The sequence below is a fragment of the Ailuropoda melanoleuca genome, chromosome 8 (assembly GCF_002007445.2).
Source record: "Ailuropoda melanoleuca isolate Jingjing chromosome 8, ASM200744v2, whole genome shotgun sequence".
NCBI classification, from domain to species: domain Eukaryota; kingdom Metazoa; phylum Chordata; class Mammalia; order Carnivora; family Ursidae; genus Ailuropoda; species Ailuropoda melanoleuca.
In genome coordinates, this window is record NC_048225.1 from 5,135,955 (window position 1) to 5,160,290 (window position 24,336).

The window sequence follows — 24,336 nt, forward strand, 5'->3', positions numbered from 1 at the left end:
CCCGGAACCCCCCGACGTGCCGGGGCGGGGAAGACAGGGGGCGGCGCCTGGGCGGCCGGCGGGACCGGCCCCGTGCCCGCGCGCCCGCGCTCGCTCGCTCGCGTGCTCCCTCCTCAGCCCTCGGCGGCCGCCAGTCCTTCGCCGTCAGGCCTCTGGGGCCGGACCAGACATTTGCAGACTACAACCTGGCTCCTCCCGGGGAGCTGGAGGACAACAGACACTGTGTCCCCCCGCGCTGGCAGTCGAGCCTCGGGGATGGGTGACACCCCACATGCATTTCAGGGTTTTATGGCTCCCTGTTTAAAACCAGCTCACGAGGTGATACGAGGTTATGCCAGCGCGTCCGAACCTAAAGAGCAGTGACTTTGCAGCCGCCTGAACTTTGCTAACTGGAAAGAGCCGGCTGACTCCTCCCCTGACCGCCGGCCGGCCTCCCTCCCTCTAATTTAACGAAAGACACTTCCCAGCTAAAAAAACTAAAGACGCTAAATTTCGTGCTGTTTCTGTTCAATGCAAAACCTGGGTAAAATCCCACAGGGATTTTTGCAACACGTCTTTGTGGGGTGCCTCCTCGGTGAGCAAGCTTGTTCGGCAGGTGCCCGCGCCACGCACGCCGCCGCCGCCCGCTGGCGCGCAGCCACGGCGCGCGGCGCCTGGGCCACGCCTTGCGATGCCTCTGCGGACTGAGGAGGGCCCAGCACCTGTGGTGGGAAAGTTCCCGGTCCTCGCCGACAGAAGGCCCCAGAAGACAAGAGAGAAGGTGTGGGACCCTTTCTCTTTCTAGCCGCCTCCCTCCCCGGGCCAGTGGGGAGAGGACGGAGGAGGGGTGCGAAGAAAGAGCAAAATAAAGGTAAATTCAAACGAGTTGGTAGTTCTGCTATTTTTGAGTGAAAAAAGTAAGATATAGAGAATTATGTTTAATGTAATCTCATTTTTCTAAAACAAACAGCCCTTTAAACCTTATATATTGACAGTGTTGAATTTCACCTGAGCCCTATGTTCCTGGAAGATAGTAATGGTTAGGAACTGCCCCCATGTTGGGTGGCTTGGTCGGTTAAGCATCTAACTCTTCATTTGGGTGTAGGTCATGATCTCAGGTCCCCCCTCCCCCCCCCCCCGCCCCCTGGGCTCCCCCACTGGGCTCCTGGATTCTGCCTAAGATTCTCTCTCTCCCTCTCTCTGCCCCCCCCCATGCTTTCTCTAAACAAAAAAATTCCCCCATACTTTGGTATTATTAGAAGTGGCATGCTGCAAAGAAACAGGCTTCCCATATGACTCAGATAAAGACCCAGAGCTGTTCTTTTTCACCTAGGACAAAGCTAGACGAGGACCCTCCAAATTCCTGTCCTCTGCCTCATAAATGATGGCTAAACTGCTTTTCCCCCCTGACCATTCAGAACAAAATAATCGATAACTGGCCAAATTCCTCTTCTTCCTCCAGGCCTGGGAACTTTGACCCACCTCAGCAGGAGCCCAGTGTAACTACCCTTAATAGGCCCCTCTTGAGAATATGGTCCCCTCAGGACCATTCTCTGATCTACTCTTCAGTCAAGCCACCCTTTCATTCCTCTTTTTCATAAGCAGGGAAGAGTCCCCCTTCCCCTTTTGCAACAATCCTCCCTTTCCCCCTCCAATAATTCTTTCAAATAGTCTCCATACCTAAATCAAATTTTTTAAAAGATTTTATTTAAGTAATCTCCACACCCGATGTGGGGCTTGCACTCACAACCCCCAGATCAAGAGTCTTATGCTCCACCAGCTGATCAGCCAGGCACCCTAGATTTGTTTTTTATTTGACAATATGTATATAGTTACATGAGCATGAACAAAAGTGTAGGACGTGTGTCAACACAAGTAACTTTAGAAAAGTTAAGGGATACAGAAAAGAAAAAAAAAATCCACACTTAAAAAAACCACTCCAGCGTGTATGATATAGTCCCTATTATATAAAAGTGTGTGTTCTGTCTAAATATGAGATTAAAAGGTAGATTTAATGTTCGGGCAGGCTGAATAACACCCCCAAAAAATATTCAGCTCCTAATCCCTAGAACCTAAGAATATTCCTTCAAATATGTGGTGTCTCTCCCAATGGAATGGCGGCCCCAAATGTGGGGCGATGCGACTGGGTGGGGCCAGTGGTACTGGCGATGAAAAGATTCACCTGAGGCAGAACAAAGGAGGGAGAAGTTCATGGAATTCACAGCAAGGGAGCTTCGGGCAAGGGTGTGATAGGCCAAACACCACAGGAGAGCGTCTGCCAGGAGGCAGTGGGTGGGGCCTGTACTTAAAGGAGGAAGGTGAGGAGGTATGGGAATGGAACTTAGGGAATTTTCCTTTTTTGGTACCTGTGTCCAGGTGTCAGTAACCTGTTGGTCAGTTAGGGCTTACAGGTATTTTGAGATGGTCCTGTTTGTATTCAGTGAGCTATGGGCCCTCTCTACATCCCATTGTGCAAGCAGCCTGTGGCCTAAAAGCAACATCTACGGGATAGGGAACGAAATTTGCAGATGTGATTAGATCATCTATCTTGAGGTGAGGAAATTATCCTGAATCGTCTGGTGGGCTCTAACATAATCACAAGTGTCCTGACGAGCGAGAAGCCGATGGAGATTTACCGTGGAAGGGACGTGACACTGTAATAGACGTTGGGGGAATGCACCTTGAAAATGCACCACATTTTCAAAACCAAGGAGTCAATACAGCCTCTAGAAGCTCAGGGCCTCAAGAAGGAAATAGCACTGTGGACTTGAGCCTCACCTATAGTCCAATAAAACTGATTTCGAACTTCTGACCTCCAGAACTGTAAGAGAATAACTTTTGCTGTTTTAAGCCAGTACATTGGTGGCAATTTGTTACAGCAGCCAGAGAAAACTAACTGGTAGAGATCATGATATATTGTCCTGTGAAAAAAGCAAGTTACAGACTTGCAGAATAATTGTATAATATGATTCTGTTTTAGTAAACACCAGCAACTAAGTAACTAAGTATCTTTATAGGTGTATATCTGTATGCATGTATTTATTCTTGCTTCTGTTCATATGAAGAAGAAGAAGGTGTGGAAGACTGTACACCAGGCTACTGATACTGTTTAAGTCACAGGAGTGATGGGGGGAGGTGGAGGAGAGGGTAAGGGAGGAAAAACGTCCTTGCACTGTACATATTCATTTTGTGTTCTTACTGTGGGCATATGCTACTTCTGCAACTTGAAAGATACGCAACGCAGACCTTTTTTCTACAGGTCATGTTAATCCTAATTAAAAACATATTAGGCTCAACATCTCACCCCCCACAGAAAAAATGAGGTCAGGAAATGTAGTCAACACCAATGTGGATTCTGAAGTTATGGGCAGAGTTAAATATATTTTCTAAGTAGAAGGTCCTCCTCAAAGAGTAGCAATAATAGTATCGCTCTGGCATTGCTCCAAAATGAGCTCATCCCCCTCCCTGAAGATTATTGGTCAGTCTTTATTATTTTAGTATCAGGATTAACATATATTGAGTGGATCTGTGGGCGTCAATCCACAAGGTTTTGTCAAGGAAATTTACTTTAAAAAAAATTATTTAGTTGTTGGGAGATTTTGCACAGAATAGCCTTACTTCTTACAAGTACCCAAAAAAACAGCTACCACTTATTGAGCACCTACTGTGTCCTGGGTACCTCGTATATGTTTTCAGTTCTGTTCCAGTTACCTGTTGTCTATATCAAAGCACCCAAAGTCTTAGTGGCTTCAGACAATAATCATTTTATTATCTCTTATGGTTTCTGTGGGTCAGAAATTTAGGAAGATCTGTGCCAGGCGGTCTGGCTCAAGGTCTTCCATGCGGTTGCAGTCCAAAGATAGTTGAAGCTGGAAGGTGGGAGTTTTGGGGGGTGGTTGGGAGTTAGGTAGGGCTGGAGTAGCAAGGGACTGACCAGCCTCTCTCTCTTCACTTAGTTCCATGGGGTCTCTTGTGGTGGGCTAATTTGGGCTTCCTCACAGCCTGGTGACTTTGGGATAGTTAGTCTGCTTATACAGCAACTGGTCCCCCCCCCACAAGCTAGTGTCCCAAGAGAAAAAAAGCCAAAACATTGTTAATATCCTCCAGCCAAAGACCACCGAGAATATGCATGCAGTTAAACAAGTTGAATTTATTACTTCTTGCATCAAGGGAGAACAAACCCCGTGGGAGAACCATTGGCTTTCTCAGTAAGAGGATGTTAGAAAGAAGCTATTATAGGGCTGAATATTGCGCTTTGGTTGAATGATTTGAGGAAGGATGTAAGGAAGCAGGGATTTGCCCTGGGTTGAATGCTGTTGGACTGGATGCAATTCTGACTGGTATCTCAGTCAATAAATCTGATCTGTACGGAGGGCTGAATACGGTGGGGATAAAACTGCAATTGGTAAAGAAGTAGCAGCCGCTCATTTTGGCCAAGAGAGAAAGAGAGTTGGTATTTTGTGAGTGGCACAATGATCCTGGTTTCTGCTTCAATAAAGTAATGAACTGGCCTTGCTTGTCCCGTTTTATCATGGTCTCAGAGCAGTCCTGTCTGAGGGTGGTGCTCTGTGAGATTGTTTATGTCCAATAAGAGAAAACGAAAAATGGCCTAGCTGTGAGTTCCAGGCCAGCTTCCAAATGTTAAAGACTGGTTTTTTTGTTGTTGTTTTGTTTTGTTTTGTTTTGTTTTGTTTTCTTATCTCCATTTATGGCCTAACATCAAAAGTCACATAGCATCATCTTCATTATAATCACAAGGCCATCTAGATGCAAGGACCCCTGTTTTGGATTGAATGCTTGTGCCGCTCCAAAATTTGTATGTTGAAATCTAATCCCCAGTGTGATGGTGTTTGGAGGTGGGGTCTCTGGGAAGTAATTTAGGTCGTGAGAGTGGACTCCTCATGAACAGAGGCCAAAGAGCTGGCTCACTTCTCTGCCGTGTGAGGGTACAATGAGAAGTCAGCAGTCTACAACCCAGGCGAGGGCTCTCGCCAGAACATGACCGTGCTGGCACCTGGTTCTCAGGCTAACAGCTTCCAGATCAAAGAAATAAATGCTTGTTGTTTAAGGAACACGGTCTATGGTAAAGCAGCCTGAATAGGCTAAGACACCTGCCACCTGACGCATCACAGGGAAGTCACAGGAAAGAGCTTGTGGGATGGGAGATACTGTTACAGACATCTTTGGAAAGTAGAGTCTGCCACAAATGCTTTCCAAAATGCCAGGCTTGTTAGCTCTTATTAGCTTTTTAGCACTGTTTTTTCAGTGAGTAAATGAAAGCTCAGAAAGATTAAGGGACTTGCCCCTGTTCTTCATGGTAGTAACTGACTCTGACGTCAGGCAATAGGTTTCTCTCCAATTTAAAAAAGCACACATGAGCCTCCTTCTCCATATCTTTTTCCCCTTGTTTGTAAAAATAATTGTAAATAAACATACTTGTAAATCTCACCAAATACAACATACTGTCTAATAAAAGCTGTTACGGTCACATCCATATTGATTCTCATCAATCTAAAAACACAAGATTGTGGTTCTCAGTGTTAAAGATTTTATATCATGTTATTTTATGAGGCATATTTGAAAACTAAAAATGCCATATTCATAATGAACTACAACATGATCAAAAAGAAGAAACATTTTCAATATGCACACATCAATATTTAAAACTCTTTGAATCCAGGGGTGCCTGGTGGCTCAGTTGGTTAAGCATCTGACTCTTGATTGTAGCTCAGGTCTTGATCTCAGGGCTGTGAGTTCAAGCCCCACATTGGGCTCCATGCCGGGTGTGGAACCTACTTTTAAAAAAAAAAAAAAAGGCTCTTTGAATCCAGAGCTAAATTAAGTCCTTTTCATGAAAAGTAAATGGGAACTTTTCACAAATGCAATCTATGTTTAAATTCCTCTTAAAGCCCTTATATAAAAAGCCTTATTTTAATACAATGGAATATTATTTAGTCATAACAAAGGAAATCCTGCCATTTGCAACAACATGGATAAACCTTGAGGGCATTGTGGTAGGTGAAATAAGTCAGACAGAAAAAGACAAATATTGCATGACCTCACTTATATGCAGAACCTAAAAAAGGTGAACTATAGAACTAGAGTAGAACGGTGGTTACTGGGGGTTGGGAAGTAGAAATTGGGAGATGTCAGTCAGAGTACTTCAGTTATAAGATGAGCAAGTTCTGGGATCTAATGTACAGCCTGGTGACGACAGTTAACCATACTGAATTGTAAGCTTGAAATTTGCTCAGAGAATAGACCCTAAATGTTCTCACAAAAAAAACCCCACAAAAAAACAAAAATGGAAGAAACCATGGGAAGTGATGGATGTGTTAACTAACCTTAAGGGAGTAATCACTCTACCATATATATCTACATATGGATGTCACATCATCGTATTATACACTTTAAACTTACACGATGTTATTTGTCAATTATTGTCTCAATAGAGCTGGAGGAAAAAGCCCTTATTTTAAAAGATCCTGTTCCTGGCATCCTACTGCCACTGCACTTGAGGCCCACAAAGACACATAGCCGTCTTGTTCTAGCTAAGCCTCCTTCTTTTCTCTTTCCCAGGTGTTCTAAGAATCTTGGTGTTAAGCCCTCTTCGATTTGAATTGCTGGAAGGACACAAGGTACCGAAAATGAAAATGTCAGAATTATTTGTCATTAAGCAGAGTAAATCAATAATACTGTGTGCTTAGATGGCAAGTTTGGAGAACATCAAAACCATTATCTTATGATAGGGAATATCGTAAATCAATCAACCAGGTATTGGTTGAATGCAAATTATGTGCAGACCACAATTCTAGATATGATCAGCAATATTCGAGGCGTGAAAAATATTTTTACCTTTTCTTCCATCTTTCCTTTCTTCCCTCCCCCACAGACACTTTTAGAACACCTGCTATAATCAGGGACCCATGTACATGGCAGGGAAAATGTAAAGACTTGGTTCTTGCCCTCAGATGGTCTAAAATTTAATAGAGAAGATCTATACAGAACCCTAAAGGACCTTATTATCTCTGCAAGGAAAGAAGAGTTTGAAACATGACCTTTTTCCAGGATTATTCCTTAGTTGCAGCCAGCCCTCACTTCATGCCCTCTTTTCTGCTCAGAACTGAAGGATTCCTCTTCCTTCACCTCTTCCAGATGCTACTGCCTGAATCCTTTTTCCTGAGGTCGTCCAACCTCTGAAATAAGGACTTAAGGGCCAATGAAGAGGAAACAGACATGCAGTTGAACAAAAATAAAAATTTTAAAAAAGAAGGGGAGAATCATCTGGAGAAACCTAAAGTTTGTAATTACCCATAGCTATTTCTTATTGTCCAGTTGCATAGTTTCAAATACTATCCATAGGCTGACGACTCCCAATTTTTTAAATCTCCGGTGTGGAAATCCTCTGAGCTGAAAATTCACATGTCTGACTGCTTACTGGACATTTCCACTAGGAAATCTTCAAGGCATCTCAAACATGGCCTAGACGAAGCTCTTTCAATAATATGTCTGTATAATAACAATTTTTATACATCACTTGAAATAGCATGTAGCTAGATTTCGTTTTGCTTTTCAATGTGATAATCTTTGTCTTTTCATCAGAGTTTAATATATTTACACATAGAATGATTAATGGAATATTCAGATTTATTTATACCAAATTACCATGTGTTTTCAGCTTGTCTCACTTAATGGTACTTTTTCTTCTCTTTCTTGCCTTCTTCTGGATTGGCTATATTTTTTTCTCCTCTATTTACTTGTAAGTTATATAATTGTGTCTGTTCTTTTATGGTTGCCCTAGCTAGTATAACATGCAAACTTAACAATTTTGAAATTCATCAGTGTTAATCCTCTTTCTAAATGATACAAGAACCTTAGAATAATAATTTCTCCAAGTTTCATGCTATTGTCTAGTAATTTAATTCTAATTTCTCCCCCCCGACAAAATAGATACACTTATTATTGTTTCATACAGTCATTGATTGTTTAGACATACCTAGGGCCAGATTCCTGGGTGTGGGACCTGTACAGTCCCAGCAGGCCCCCTGCTCAGAAGGGCCCCATGCTTGACTTCCTACTCTGTTGTTGCCATTTTGAAATTCTTAATAATTTTTTAACAAGGGGCCCTGCATTTTCAGAGCTCTGCACGGAGACCCCAAAATCATGTAGCCAGATCTTCCATCAAGAATTTATTTTTCTTTCCACTTGAGTTAACATCTTTAGAACTTCCTTTAGACTGTGTCTTTTGATAGTAAAGTCTCTCTATTTTTGATTGTCTGAAATATCTTGATTGTATCTCCTTTGTTTTTCTTTTAATTTTTTTTTTTATTAGAGAGACAGAAAGCACAAGCAGTGGGGGAGGGGCTGAGCGGGGAGCCTGACACGGAACTTGATCCCAGGACCCTGGGATCATGACCTGAGCAGGAGGCAGATGCTTAACTGACCAAGCCACCCAGGCACCCCTCTTCTTTGGTTTTTTTTTTTTAAGGTTTTATTTACTTATGGGGGAGGAGCAGAGGAAGAGGGACAAGCAGACTGTGCTGAGCACAGAGCCCAACATGGGGCTCGATCCCAAGACCCTGAGATCATGACCTGAGCTGAAATCAAGAGTCAGCTACTTAACCAACTGAGCCACCCAGGCGCCCCAATGCCTTATTTCTCTTGAACTGTTGTTTTCTTTGCAATATTATCTGTGAATACATTAATATCTAGATTGGAGTTGACTCCCCTCAAAGATGAGTTACTTCTACCTGGGGGGCCCATCAAACTGGAACCATTAAAGGATTTCTTCTCCTTCGGTGCCCACCATTCTTGGTCATGCCACTTTGAAGAATGAAGAGGTAGACCATACAGAAGAGTGGTGGGCAGCAAAGCAAAGTTTACTGAGCAATAGCAAAGTGATAGTACAAAGTTCCTAAAGAGGGAGGGGATCTGAAAGGGTTGCCACTGGAGTTTCTAAGTCTAGGGGTTTTTATGGGCTTGTTGGTGGGCTGTTATAATCTGATTAACCCTCCTTGCACCTGTCATCCACCTATCACATAGGAAAAGGTGATGGGCTCTTTTCCAGGGTGATATAAAATCTTTTTAAGGGTGGTTTCCTTTTACAGTGGGGGCCCCTTGTGCCTGCCTGCCTTTCTTCCAACTACCCTTCATCGGGACCACCTTAAATTACATTCTACGCTGGAGGGTTGTTGTTGTTGTTTTTTTTTTAAATCACACAGATAGCATGAATTAGAACCACATAACTCATAAGGGCCAGCTTCTGTTATGACTCTTATAGGGATACTTTCTCAAGTTCAGAACAGAAAGCTACTCTTTTCTGATCCTTTCTGCAGGATGGGGTTTATTTTTCATTTACACTTATACTTCAGGTATAGTTCTTGGAGCCTCCAGCTTTATTCAGAGGCTTATTACCAGGCCACTCACCTTAAGCATGCCCTGAACTTTAACATTTACACTTAAACCTTCAGGATTTAGCAGGGGAGAAAATGGGTTTTAGGGCATTCTTAGTTTCCAGGGTCTCTGAGTTTGGAGGCCTCTGCAGAGGTGTTCCTTTCCTTCCAGCTCAGCAACGGATTTTAAATGAGTCTATATTCTTTATGTTTTATCTGTTTAGTTTATAGGGTCGTTCAGGGTATCCAATTGACAACACTGCCTGAGATGGAACTCTGCATTTACTTAATCTATAACATAAAAGTATTGAACCATTAAGATAATTTAAGGGGAAAAAAAAAAACTAGCCACAGACTGGGACAAGATATTTACAATATGTATATCTGACAAAGGACTCATACCCACATTACATAGAAACTCCTACAATTGAAGAAGAAAAAGATAACCCAAGTAGAAAAGGGGCAAAATAATTTTAACAGGCACTTCTCAAGAGAGTATATCCAAATGGTCACCAAGGAAAGGCAATAACATTCCACTACACACCCAACAGAAGTGCTGTTTTTTAAATAGCAATGTGAAATATTGATGAGGATCCAGAACTCTTATTACTCGTGTATACTGCTAATGAGAACGTACAAAATACAACCACTTCATTAAACTGTATACCTCCTAAAGCCAGACATGACCCTGCACCCCCGCTCATTGGTGTAGACCCAAAAGAAAATGAACACGTGGCTGCATCAATATCCATACACAAGAATGTTCATAGTATCTTTATCAGTATTACCTGTGATATTGTGACTTAGAGGAAATACATATTTGGTTCCAGTTCCTAGCACAGAGCTCCTAAAACCCTCGGCATTTCCCAAGTGACAGGGGTAAGAGGAACATCTTTTGTTATTCGTAATAAGCCCCTTTCCACCATATCTGAGTTTATCCTAATGTGATAAGTCTTCAAGATTGGGGTCTGGTTGCCAGAAACACCAACCATGTGTTTAGAGGGTTGGAACTTTTAGCTCCACCCCCCGACCTCCAAGAAGGAGAAAAGAGCTAGAAATTTAGTTAATTGCCAATCGCCAGTGATTTAATCAATTGTGACTACTTATTGGAACCTCCATAAAAACGTTAAATGATGAGGTTCAGAGAGCTTCGGGGTTGATGAACACAAGGAGGCCCTGGAGGGTGGTGTTTCCAGAAAGGGCGTGGAGACTTGTGCCTACCTGCCCCCCCCACACACCTTGTCCTCTGCATCTCCCACGTTTGACCGCTCCTGAGTTTCGTCCTTTAAAATAAATAGGTAACAGCAAGTGAACTATTTTCCTGAGTTCTGTGAGCTCTTTTAGCAAATTGTCAAACCCGAGGAGGGGGTCACGGGAACCCTCTGACTTTACAGCTGGCTGGTCAGGAGTGTGGGTGGTCCTGACTTGCGATTGGCATCTGAAGTAGGGCAGTCTTGTGAGGCTGAGTCCGTACTCTGTGGGGTCTGTGCTAGCTCCTGACACTTAGTAACAGAATTGAACTGGATTGTAGGACACCCAGTTGGTGTCCAGAGAGTGGGAGAGTTGGTTGTTGGTGTGAAAAAATCTACAAACTTGGTGTCAGAAGAGTTCTGTTGGCAAAACCAGATTCTAGAAAACACCTAAATGTCCACTGACAATAGGACAGATAAATCTGTACAATGGAATATTATACTGCCTGGGAAAAACACAAAGTACTAATATGTGAAACGGCATAGGATCTACAGACGTATATAGAGTGAAAAAAGCCAGAACTACTCTGGGCTTCCATTTATATGAATTTCAAGAAGCCCGAGAAGGTAAAACTTTTCTGTTATGACAGGAATCAGAATAGTGGTTACTTCTGGTGTTAGGAGTTGAATTGAGTTTCCCAAAAAGATACCTCGAAGTCCTAAGTCCGTACCTGTGAACATGACCTTATTGGAAATAGGATCTTCGAAGATGTAGTAAGTAGGATGAGGTCATGGTGATTAGGGTGAGCCCTACCTCAATGATGGGTGTCCTTTAAGAGGGAAATTTGGACACAGAGACCGAGGGATGTGGATGGAGAAGGCAGTGTGATGAGGAAGGCAGAGCTCAATAAGGCAGCTGCAGGACAGGGATCTCTAAGGACAATTGGCAGCCAGCAGAAGCTAGGAGAGAGTCTGCAACAGCTTCTCCCCAGGAGCCTCCAGTAGGAACCAGCGTCACTGATACCTTGACTTTGGACTTCTAGCTTCCAGAACTGGAGGGAATAAATTTCTGTTTGTGGCAATCTGTAAGGCAGCCCTGGGAAACTAACTCCCTATGGGGAGGTATCAATTAGGAGAGAACATGATGGAACCTTCTGGGCTACTAAAAACTCTCTTGTATCTTGATCTGGGGAGTGGTTACGTGATGTATACATATGGAGAAACTTTATGGAGCTACACTTTCACCCGCACTTTACTGTAAGTTATACCCAATTTCAGAAGTAAATAAAAAGGAAGCCAGGGGTGCCTGGGTGGCTCAGTCGTTGAAGCATCTGCCTTTCTGCTCAGGTCATGATCCCAGGGTCCTGGGATCGAGTCCTGTGACGAGATCCCTGCTCAGCGGGAATTCTCCTTCTCCCGCCCCTCTGCTGCTCCCCCTTCTCGTGCCCTCTCTTTCTTTCTGTCAAATAAATAAATAAAATCTTAAAAAAAAAAAAAAGGAAACCAAACAAAAACACACAGTACAAAAACATTTTTCAGGTACAACAAGGGTGCTGAAAGAGATTATTTTTTATATGCCTCCTGGCCTAACGTTCTCGAAAAGAGGTTTTGCTTTAGTCGAGAACAGAAATCATAAAGGGAGCTAACTTAGACCAGATCTCACAGTGCCATCACCCTGAGGAGGCAGGAGTAGTTGAGGGCTAGACCCTCGGGTCTGCTGAGAAGCTTGACCCAGTAATAACCCTAAGATGGTACGGCACAGAGACATCTTTTCTTTCTTTTTTAAGATTTTATTTATTTGAGACAGAGGAAGAGAGAGAGCGTGCAAGCAGGGAGACGGGCAGAGGCAGAGGGACAAGCAGACTCCCTGCTGAGCATGGAGCCCGACGTGGGGCTCGATCTCACGACCCCAAGATCATGACCTCAGCCAAAATCAAGAGTCAGATGCCTAACTGAGCTACCCAGGTGCCCCAAAAGACATGTCTTATTCTATTTTTTCCCCTCAGGAAACAGCACTGGGAACTGTTTTAAACATAAAAGGATATAAATCGAGGATTTGGTATTAGGCACTTACATAAACTGTTTGGAATGCCTAGAGAAGCCGACTCTGGTCTGCTCTCTGGGGACAACTTCTAGGAAGAACAGAGAACTAGCCCAACGGAGGACCCCCAGCATCTGCTACAGCCAGGAAGGTGGAGAAACAGAGGCTGCCTCTAGAACATACTGTGGAAGCTAATGGATGAGGAAGCCGCTGCTGCTTGTAAGCTCACTCAGGACTGTCGGATACCCCGTGCCTTGTCTCTTGCTATCGGCACAGCGAGAGACTGGACACGTGACTGTACATGACAGCAGACCGATGGCCTTCACCTCACCTCCCTCTGACATCACAAGTGTATCTAATTCATGGAAACTATCACAGCAATAATCATCAATACAAGGGAAGTGCAGTGTGTCACTTTGCAGACTCCAAGGTATAGGGCCAAGTCAGAAGCCTTGGGGATGGAGGTAAATCATAAATTATGTTCCCCAGAGTTGAGTCCTTCGGCTGCTCGCTCTCTAGGCGCACTTGTACCCACACTTAAACTTCTAAACAAGGGGAAGACCAAAACAACCTGTTCCCGTCTCACGTGGTGCAGTTGTCCTTGCTGATAAAAAGACGTGCAAAACCTCTCAGGAGGAGGGTACATCCAAGTGCTAGAGTCACGGCCTCGATCTCTGGGTGATGGTCATTCCTCTTCTTGTCCAGCCGTAGTCTGTGTTCTATAACAGTGGCTAAATTCTGAAGTTAACCACCACCAACACATCCTATACAAATATGAGGAAAAAAGGAAGAGGGAAAAAATGAAGGAAAGTGGTTCAAGTATATACATGTTAACCCAAGACAAGGGCTTGCTGCACTGATTAATTTGGGAGGTGACCTCATGAAGGAGGAATAGGACATGGGGCTGAGTGAGACGGGAAAGGGGAAAGATGACAAAGCACCATTATAAGCTGGTGACCGCTGTGGACAAGGTGCAGCTGATCCCACTGGAACTCCTCTGAGGAAGAGGTTGAATACAACTCAGAGCTGACCGTCTCAAGGTCAGAGATGGGACTTTATCCAACAACCTCGCCCCGCCATGGTGGAGAGTTGCCCCAGGGCACTCCCTCTTCTCTGTCTGGGGTGCCCTGTGCATGGGTGAAGCGAACTTTCACAGTGTCACAGAAAACACAAACACTTGAAGTGACACACTGTAGCCTGCAAAGGGATTGTCCACCAGGGAAATTAGTCCCCCCCACAACTGCTCCTAAAACCAGAGGCAGCCGCCAAGGGGATCTGCTACGACATGTAACATGGAAAGGAAACAAATCTGGGTTGCTCTCACAGGTCTCGTTTCTGTTATGGGACATAAAATTGCAGTTGATATTTAGAATTTCCTTGTTGATTACTCATTCAGCGCTCCCTTTGCTCTCTGGACCTCAGCTGATTTGGGTCTGACCTGGTCGGATGAGCCAAGTGAAGAATGCAGTAAAATGCGGTCACGGAGAGCATGGGTCGGGAATTATCTGGATTCGAAGCCCAGCGCTGCCACTTATTAACTCTGTGACCTTGGTCAGGTTATTTCATTTCCCTGTGCCTCAGTATTCGCCTCTGCAGAACAGATAATGAAAGTGTCTACATCATAGTAATACTGTGAGAACCAAAGGAGTTGATATATGTAAGAGAAAAAACAGTATTTGATGCGTAGTCAATGCTTCTTACGTACGAGTTTATTTGTTGTTTATTCCTGAGAAGTCCTGCCTGCATTAGGAAGGGAGTTTTCCATTAACTTTTACCACTGGCTTGGCACATAAGACGCAAACCAACGGCTTCCCTCAATTCCAGAAAAACTCTTTCTTTGTTCCCTTGTATAGCAGGAACCCTATTTCTCCTTGATGATCAAGATCAGTCATCCCAGTAAGGGTAGTGACCCTCTGTTTGCCTCTAGCGAGCAACTAGACGCTGGATCTCTGTGGCAGGAAAACCCCGAGATCGTCCCTATCCGTCCTGAACAGCAGAACGAACAGACAGATGGCCTCTGCCTCACCTCTACCTTTCAAATCTTGACCACACACATCTTGTAACAACCTAGCTATTGTCGATTTTTTAAAAAATATACTTAACAGTTAGAGATGTTTCCTGAAATATTTACCAAGATATGATTTCATCTCTCTAGTAACTGGAATATTTATATCTGTGAAATGTAATGTCTTTCCATCTTGGATAGTGCTGAAGGTTTTAACTTTCTGGGGTATTTACCAGCAGTAGGACTACAGTCTAAGCGCAGTGTTTATTAGCAATGTGTGTCTGCAAGAGGATAGTCCTGTGGTCGTATCCCCTGCAGGAGTTACATAATTAATGCACTGATTCTTCTTGGTTTTGCTTTCAAAGGCAACAAACTTCGGGGAATGCCTTGCTCTCACCCTCCTTATACTAATCTCATTCTCACTGAAAAATAAATAAGGAGGCTTTATGGAAAATGTCAAGGGAAAATAATGAAGGGGGAAAACGCATGAGGAAGGTAGATTAATCACCTAGAGTTGTTCCAGTAAAATCTGCGTTATGGAATATTGCATTATTGTTCAAATACTGATGCACTTCTGAAAAATTCCAAGCAGCAGCAGAAAGAGAAGAGCTTGGGACATTTAGGATGTAATGGAACGTCATTTAAAAGTGCTGCTGTTAAAAAGTAAGTAGGTAAGCACTTGAGAAATTTGGGCATATGGCATTGAGTACATAAAAAGATGATATTTTAAGCTCAAGAAGGAACTAAAAGTCTTATTGAACTGCTGACAGTTTTGAAAAGTATCGAAAAACTATAGTAGCACGATCGAAAGGGTAACTATAGTGCCATCCTGTATCAGTTGCATAAGCGCTGTCCCCTAATGTTCCTTACAATTATCCTCACAGGCTCAACCCACTTGTCAGCAAAAATTAAATGGCCGAGTTATTGTGATATTATTTCTGAGATGCTACCTACTTTTACAAAATACTCTTCAGGACATTTACTAATGCACTACAGTGTTGTTATAAATAATTAAAATCAAATAAATTCAGAATAGCTGAATAATTTAAACACTTGTCAAAAGGAATCAGCTAAGAATATTGTGAGGTTTAATCTGTTTGATTTCCATGCTTTGATTTACTTGTTTTATTATTAACTCAGATAAAATAAAATAAAATAAAAGAGCAGTTCAACTTTCAGCTCCCGTATGCCAAACAACATTGCCTTTACTGTCCTGCAAAATCCATCTGTTGCAAAACAAACTTCAATGTGTCAACCAAAGGAACTTAGGAAATGTGACATTTGGGTAGATTTTCCACAAGTCCCGCATGCTCTGAATTCAAATCACAGTCCTGTCTCCCCATAGGTACTGTCCTATTTTCACAGACTGTACATCCCAGTTTTTGGTTTAATGTATATGATCCTTGGGCTCAAGACATTAATACATGTATTATTATGTATATGTGTCCTTGGCATCGAGAAATTGGCAATATATTAGGGAAATAAAGCGTATACAATAAAAGTTAACTGACAAAGTGAGGCACTGAACGTCAAGTGCCATAAATTCAACAAGGATTCGAAATTAGGTGAGACGGCCCTAGTTTCAATCAGAAAAAACTTCCACGAAAGAAAGAGAAAGAAAGAAAGAAAGAAAGAAAGAAAGAAAGAAAGAAAGAAAGAAAGAAAGAAAAGAAAGAAAAAGAAAGAAAGAAAGAAAGAAAAGGAAAGAAAGAGGAAGGAAAAGAAAGAGAGAAAGAAAAAAGAAAGAAAGAGAAAGAAAGAAAGAAAGAAAGAAAGAAAGAAAGAAAGAGAAAGAAAGAAAGAAAGAAAGAAAGAAAGAAAGAGAAAGAAAGGCTATTTTTCTGAGCTTTAAATTGCAGTTAGGACCTTGGATAAGTTGATGAGTAAGACAGCATTTGGAATCAAGGTACAAAGTGGAGTATTACCTATAAGCATGGAAAAATAAGGAAAGAGCCTGGACAGAAGAGGGGACTTCAGCCCGAAACAGAAGATGAGGAAAGAAGCGTAGGTTGGGACCAAACCGGGAAGGGCCTTGAACTGAGGTCAAGTGGTTTCGGTTTCATTGGACAGACAGTCATTAAGAGGCTTTTTGAGCAGTCTGAGTACTAAGAAGGTTGATCCCGGAGAACACATTAGAAAGACAGGAGTGAACAAGCCATTACAAGGTAATTACTGCTGCAGGGATTTGGTACCAGGGTCCCCCCGTGAATTGTGGTGATAGGAATACAAAAGAAGGAACCCAAACAAAGGAGGTGTTGGCAGAACCTATAGAAGTTGCCGATTGGCAAGGAAGAAGAGATGAAAGAAAGCCTAAGAAAGGACTGAAGAGAAATCAACAGTTGTGAGGGAGAGAATGGGTTTCATTTGCAAGTGTCAAGGGGCAGCTCTGTTTGCTGGGGGTCATGTCTGGGCCTGTTTAACATACACAGGAAAGACGATGCTAGAGAAAGAGATCTGGTGTAGCCGTGGTAACTGGACAGTGAAACCAAACGAAATTCCCTGAGGATGAGAATGTAGATGGAGAAAAAAGGAAGGAACCTAGTAAATGCCCTCACTTAGAGGGAGAGAGGAAGAGAGGCCTTTGGTGGAAGCCAGAACATTTGATGGTTGTTGTAGAGGCTGCTTTTAGGCAAACAGGCTTGAGCGATGGAATGTAGAAAGGACCACAGCGAACCCCCTGGCCGACTACAGACAGGCCCATCAGGGGACCCCCCCCCCCAAACATGGGCTACTTACAGCCAGGCACAGTGACTAAAAAAGGGAGAATTCCATATGCTGCCATAGCTGCTCACCTTCCCTCTTTAGAAGTGGCCCCCACCCAGTGTCTCTGGACAGACAGCCTCTCCTCTGCTGCCCTGCCCGCTGCTCCCCTGCGCAGTATTCAACAAACTTCTCTCTCCTTTGTTCTGCCTCTGGTGAGTCCTTTCATGGCATGTACCACCTGCTGTCACTCCACCTTTGGGGCTCCCCTCTGACAGAAAGACACTGCAGATGTCCATGCAGGAAATGGAAACACGTAAAACGAGTGATGATTAGGACTATTATCTTAGAAGTTTATCTCTCAGTATTCAGACAAATATAAGATATCGAAGGGGCGCCTGGGTGGCTCAGTCGTTAAGCGTCTGCCTTTGGCTCAGGGCATGATCCCAGGGTTCTGGGATCCAGCCCCGTATCAGGTTCCTCTGCTGGGAGCGTGCTTCTTCCTCTCCCACTCCCCCTGCTTGTGTTCCCTGTCTCACTGTCTGTCTCTCTCTCTGTCAAATAAATAAATAAAATCTTAAAAAAATATATATATAAGATATTGAAAATTTACTAAAGAATCATGAAAAAGCAAGAACAATACCAACCAAAACCTGTTTTCACGAATTCTGCCAATGGAAATTATAACATATCAAGAGAGATAAATACTGGGATGTTTTCAAGTTAAATGTATATTCCTCATTTACGCGAGATGAAGGCTAAAAAAGTATTTGTGTACAAATATTTGCATTAATAATGAATACAAAATTTCTAGAAAGGATAAGATGAAGTTATCCATAATAATTACATATTTATGTATGGGGAAATAAATCACTTATGCTAGCTACCTGAGTCAATTAACTAATTAGATTTTTTAAAATAAGTTGACCAAGTTAATAGGATTAATGTATTTGATTGATTGTTTTAGAATCATGTGGTCACATAGACAAAGGCAAATTTATTCAAATATATGCTTAAATCCTAATTATTCACTAACAGTTTATAGGTATTTCTCAAACCTACTCATTGATGAATCCCTGAATTCTAACTGGGTTGATCCCATTTCTACATTATGTCAAGCAACAAAGTAACATTTGGAAATAATTACCTTGTATCCAAGCATGGGAGTATGTTTGATGAATTTTTATGGAACTGCTGAATTATTGGAAGAACTTAAACAGGTTGCTATTAAAACCAGGAGGCTGTTTGGCAAAATAGTATGAATTTAGGAGTCAGGCAACTTAGATCCAGACAGAACATTAGGAGGATTACATGAGTGGATGAGTGGATGTATACACATAAGAAGTGCTTAGTTTAAAAAAAAAAAAGTGCTTGGTTAATGTTGCTTAATAATTAGTTAAGGATACTCTGATTTCACGTGCCCATGGGCAATGAAGGAAACCAGACATATTAATTACCAATCAAAATAAAGTAAAATGATGCAATAATAATAATGCTCATTATTATTATTATTATTATGTGCTTACCATGTTATTATTATCCCCATTTTATAGAATGAGAAACTGAGGCTTAGAGAGGTCATATAAATTCCCCAATGTCACGCAGTTAATAAATAATACATTCAAACCCAGATGTGCTGACTCCACTCTTGGCTCTTCAACACAGATGGATCAAGTCTCAGAGTTGAATAGGAGTTTCTATGGAAGTAGAAAGGAAGAGGTAGGTTCTTGATGCAAGAGGCAAGAGGCAGCATGGAGAGGGTAACAGGAGATCGGCAATGATGTTACTGAGATGAAAAAGGCAGTTTCTTAAAAAGTGGGGGTTTGGTAGACAAAGAAATAGAACGTTGCGGCAAAAGGAGAAGAATTACAAACAGACTGGGTGTGGCTGGCTCGCAGAGGGCAGTTGGAGATGTGGTAAAGACAAGGTCAGAAAGGTCAGCAGGAGCATGCCTTCCTTCAAGAGCTTGATGCCTCCTGAAGAGTTGTGACACCAGGAAGCATAGGAATGTCATGCTCGTGGGGACAGTAATGTGTGTGAGGGATAGGAGGGGGCAGAAACTGTAGTAGTCCAGGCAAAGATAGCAGGAGCCTACACTAAGGACAGAAAGGCAGAAACAGAGTGTGAACATATTATAGAGTACAATCTACAGGGTTTAGTGCTGGTAGGATTCCACAGGTAAGAGGGACGGGACTCCAGGCTAACTTCTGGGTTCTGTTTAAGGCAACATCCAATAGATGGCTTTTTCCTCTTGAGGAATCTAGGGAGAGGAGCGAGTCTGAAATGGAAAATAATGAATTTCACATTGGACTTCTTGTGTTTGCAATGCCTCTAAGACGTCCAGATGGAGATGTATAGTGAGGTAGCAAAAAATGCATGTCTGACCTTCAGAAGTGATTTCTTAATATCCGTGAATATCAGGTGGATGCAGCCCTTCCAAGTGTACAATATTCTTTTGTTAATTTGAAAAGCATCCTTTTATGTATGGACACACAGAGTTTAGATTTAATAACGTATGCCAGTGAGCATAACCGTACGACTGGTCAACACCAGATCCCTGATGTGAAAGTCAGTGTGTCAACCTTGGATCTGTCCATTAGACTGCACTGCCTCCGTGTGTAGCCAAGATGCAATAGCAGAAGGAAAGTACCTCACCCACCTTATTGTTCTAGGAAACATACTCAAATACTTGGAGGCCAAGAGTAATCCAATGGGACGTATTCTTGGTCTACCTAACCTTTAAGGAAACATTTTAGGAGTTCTACCATAGTCTGGCATTTCCCAGAATAAAACCTTAACTCAATAATAATTTCTATATGACCTAAAAAAAGAGTTATTCAGTAAGCTGAAAAGATTTTATTCTTAGCTTTATTAAGTTACCAAGAAGTAATGGACCAATTAGAAATAAAGGCTGGAAGTAAAATGTAATTACTTGCTATACTATCTTCTTGTAGTCTTCGGCCAAAAGCACTAAAGGTTAGAATTTATGTCTACTATTAATAAAAAGCCAAAGCATTGTTAAGCACTATAGTGAGCATACTCTGAAGATTTACAGAAAAAATACCAAGACAATAAAGAATGATTTTTCTAGCCTGTTGGGGAGAGGACTCACACAAGTTCTACAAAATATGGTTAGCTCTTAACCCATGTAGACAGAGAAAGAAATGCCTCCTTTCTTCAAAAGCAGACACCACAGAACTTCAAAAAGGGAGAACAATTATGAGGGGAGAGAGAAAAGAAATTGAAAAAATACATTGATCTGGGGCTTTAACACTCAAATTTTCTTACCTTTTGAAAAGGAGGAAGAAGCTATGCAAATTATGAGGTAGCTGGGATTTGAACCCAACACTGAGACCTACCTCTGTCTTCAAATTTCATGCTTCCATGAAATTTCCACCCTGTTTTCTGCCTTTTAACAAAGAAGGTTAGATATTATCTTCCCAACCCCCAAGTCAAAATGTCTGAAATCCTCTCATCAGCCATCACCTGGAGAAGAGCTTGTCTTCCCTCAAAGCATAATCCTAAGAGGTGGGAAATCGAAGGTCTAGGTCACCTACCTTTTCATTAATCTATTCGGTAATTAAATATTGACTGCTTACTCGGTGCCAGGCCCTATTCTAGTTATGCCATTTATACAGCATGGAGATGGGTTTGGGAAGTGAAGGAATGAATGAGTGATACAGGAAGAGTATCAGGTAGTTATAAGTGCTAGTGGTAGGAGAGAAGGAATGGTAAAGCAGACATTGATAGTAACCTTAACCTTGGAATCAGAAGAACTAAGGACTAGCTTGTCTTTCCCACAAGCTAGTGTTTGGACCTTGGGCGGAGCACCTCATTCCCTAGATCTTCATTCCTCACACATCAAATGGAAGTTATTTTAAAATATAGTGTATTGGAAAATAAATAAATAAAATACAGTGTATTGAAATGTATGTTTATCCTTGTTCCTTTCCAAAACCTTGGGGAATGATACAGTAAACAGATAAAAAAGGGGGGCACCTGGGTGGCTCAGTCGGTTAAGCATCTGCCTTTGGCTCAGGTCATGATCTCAGGGTCCTGGAATCGAGCCCTGCATCAGGCTCCCTGCTCAGTGGGGAGTCTGCTTCTCCCTCTCCCTCTGCCTCTGTGATCTCTCTCGATTTCACTCTCTCTCAAATAAATAAATAAAATCTTAAAAAAAAAAAAAGATTAACAAAAAAGAAAGACTTAAACCCACCAGGACAAAAAGAAGAAAACTTTAGAAAATAAAAATAGTTGAACACTTGGTAATTCACTTAGCAGAATTAAGGAAGCTGAAACCTAGCATGAAAATTCAGAGGCCAAAACAAACCACTAGATAAAATAAAATGAAGTCAGAGGAAGCAGACAATGCCAGGACCAAAATAAAACTCTGGGGGCATCTGGATGGCTCAGTCAGTTAAGCGACCGGCTCTTGGTTTCAGCTCAGGTCGTGATATCAGGGTCATGACTTGGAGCCCCACGTGGGGCTTGTGCTTAGCTGGGAATCTGCTTGGGACTCTCTCTCCCTCTCCTGCCCCTCCCCCCTGCTCACTTGCTCTCGCTCTCTCTCTCCTAAAATAAGTGACTCTTTTTTAAAAAATAAAATAAAACTTTGAAAATAGTATTACTAGAGAGAAAATACAATAACATATCCATGAAACAAAAACAGTATGCTGTAAAGAGAAAATAATCAGAGGGCATCAACAACAACAAAAACTTCTCAGAAATTAAAGGATAATAGCAAAAATTTTAAATTCAACAGGAAAGGGGCTCCTGGGTGGCTCAATCAGTTAAGCAGCTGTCTCTTGCTCTCAGCCAAGGTCTTTTTTTTTAAATTTTTTAAAGATTTTATTTATTTATTTGACAGAGAGAGAGAGAGACAGCCAGTGAGAGAGGGAACATAAGCAGGGGGAGTGGGAGAGGAAGAAGCAGGCTCCCAGCAGAGCAGGGAGCTCAGTGTGGGGCTTGATCCCAGGACCCTGGGATCATGCCCTGAGCTGAAGGCAGACGCTTAACAACTGAGCCACCCAGGCGCCCCTCAGCCGAGGTCTTGATCTCAGGGTTGTGAGTTTAAGCCCAGGGTTGAGCCTACTTAAAAAATAAAAAAATTAATTCACCAGAAAGATTGAAAGATAAAGTTCAGGAAATCTAAGAAGGGAAACCAAGATACAATGAGATGGAAAGTATGAGAAAATAAGAAAATCGGGAGACATATCCAAAAGATCTTACATCCAAGTTTTAGGCATTTCAGGAAGAGAATGAAGAAGTGAAGAAAAGGAAATTCTCAAATCAAAACAAATACGAAAAAATCCTCATATTGAAAAGCTAGAGTATCCATAATGAAAGAACCCACAGCGAAAGAGAAAGTTGCATCATTGTAACATTTTATAAAACCAGACATAAGGAAAGAAAAGCTTCCAGAGAGAAAAAAACCCAGTTGTTTCCACACAAATGTTTAGGAATGAAAATGTTTAGGATTTCTCAAACGCAGCACTGGAATCTAGGAGACAATGCCAAAATGTCTTCAGAATTCTGATGGAAAATGATTTCCAACCACAAAACAGTACGGCAAACTATGACGTAAACATGAGGGTAAAATAAAAATATTTTAGACATGAAATTTCTCAAAACATTCCTTGTTCTGCATCCTTTTTTGGGAAGCTGCTGGAGAGTGTGATCCACCAAGTCAAAGAGTCTATCGAGAAAGAGAGAAGGTGTGGGGGATGCAGTGACTGGGCTCATGAACCTGTCTGACCTTCTCCTGCTGTGCTTCTCTGGGTTTTTTTAGAGGCCGGAAAGCTGAAAACACATTCACCCAATTCTCTTGAAGACGTCATTTTTATGGATCACGTGCCTGCATCGAGACTTGAACTCAGGACTGAGTAAGTAGAGAATGAGTATGCAGTGTGCATGGCACCTTTTTTTGCTGCTGTGACTGTAGTGAGTGTAAAATGGCTCCAGAGCCAATGCTTGCAGCGGCCACATCCCAACTGCTGTTCCTGGAGGTGATAGGCTGTAGCGTGGCTTCCTGCACCCCCTGCCCGCATCTCCATCAGGCCCATAGGGCAGCAGTCTAGTAGCTGGTCTTGTCCTCTGAGTCATCCCTGGAGGCCCCATTGAGAGCCTGCCCCCCTCCTGGCCCTCATAGCAATTGTTTTCACCACTGAATTCCTTCCTGCATTAAATAATTGTCTACTTAGAAGCAACTGGGGTGATTTCTGTTGTCTATCTGGACCCAAAAGGATTGCAGGCAACCGACATTCATGGATAGAGACCTGAGATTATGTGACCTGGGTTTTTTGGAAGGAGTGGGGAGCTGTTACAATGAGAAGTCGGGGTACTGATAGACCACATCTCCCAGCGGCATGTTACCTAAATTATCGCCTGTGCGAACTGAACTGTGCCTTATGTAGGCACTGCTCTGCTGGAAGGAGTAGCCAAACAGCTCCCGGGGAGTCCCCGTGGATGGAATTAAGACATTTCCAAGCTGCCTCTTTCAGATGCACACTCTGCTTCGGGTCCATAGAACACACTTATTCATCCTTTGCCCCTAATGCGGGTTAGTCCCAACACATCCACAGCCTCTCCTTCGCCCCTCTGCTAGAACAGAAAGCCAGCAAGGCCCTCACTCTTTAGATTGCTCAGGTGTCCTTAAAACACATTCCCAAACTGCTGGGGGCACAAATTGAACTCTGTGAGTGGTCCTGTTGAGGGACTTTCCCTGGACAGGAGAAGAGGGGCAGGCATCCCTGGGGAGGGGAAGAGGAGCTCTCAGAACCCTACCAGCTCTCTCCAGAACTCACCTCTCATCACCAGCAACCCATGACTTACACACTCTACACAGACAGGGAGATATGAGTTGAATGACCAGTTTTGCCATGTCTCTTGAAATTTTTGTATCTTGTTCCGAAGAAGCTTTGGAATATGTTCTCTGTTGTATAGGGGATTTAGGTCAAACTGCCACTATATATTGTATTTGTTTTGTTTTGTTTTAAAGCTTCTATTTATTTATTGGGGGGGAAGCACAGG

General features: G+C 42.6%; 1 long non-coding RNA gene across 1 annotated transcript; it reads left to right on the forward strand.

Annotated features, from left to right (window-relative positions):
* The first annotated feature begins 247 nt into the window (after window positions 1-247).
* LOC117803546 lies at window positions 248-23,217 on the forward strand. Its single transcript, XR_004627501.1, has 3 exons — window positions 248-850; window positions 6,559-6,617; window positions 23,096-23,217. It is a non-coding gene; the product is annotated as an uncharacterized LOC117803546 (long non-coding RNA).
* The last annotated feature ends 1,119 nt before the right edge of the window (window positions 23,218-24,336 follow it).